At 34.7% G+C, this 331-nt stretch overlaps 1 protein-coding gene across 1 annotated transcript in view; it reads left to right on the top strand.

Moving 5' to 3' along the window:
* ATRX (ATRX chromatin remodeler) overlaps positions 1-331 on the top strand; it is a 261,336-nt gene that overhangs the window by 156,145 nt on the left and 104,860 nt on the right.

The following is a 331-nucleotide window of genomic DNA, read 5'->3' as shown; positions in this document are numbered from 1 at the left end:
ATATTACCTAGGCAATATTTTCCTGGTTTAGGTAATCATTTGTATCTAGCACATTAGTGTTCATTATTTCTTGTTCTTATAATTAAATGGTTTCAAGGGTGCTTATACATGGCTTGATTTCTCAGCTGGGTGACCAGTTCTAATAGAGTTGTGTGATATTCTCTGGCATACGGCCACATATTACCCAAAGGACAACCTAGACTGCATCAGATTTTGATTTCATGGCTTTTAGTGTATGATAAAGCAAGTCTTTTTCCTAACACTGCGTACTATAGACCCTCCCCGCTTTTTTTCTTTCTTTTTTCTATATAGACTATTTGAAAGAATAAAT

Source organism: Crocuta crocuta, unplaced genomic scaffold, assembly GCF_008692635.1.
Source record: "Crocuta crocuta isolate KB4526 unplaced genomic scaffold, BGI_CrCroc_1.0 scaffold864, whole genome shotgun sequence".
In the NCBI taxonomy this organism is placed as follows: domain Eukaryota; kingdom Metazoa; phylum Chordata; class Mammalia; order Carnivora; family Hyaenidae; genus Crocuta; species Crocuta crocuta.
This window is presented reverse-complemented; position numbering and strand designations above follow the sequence as displayed.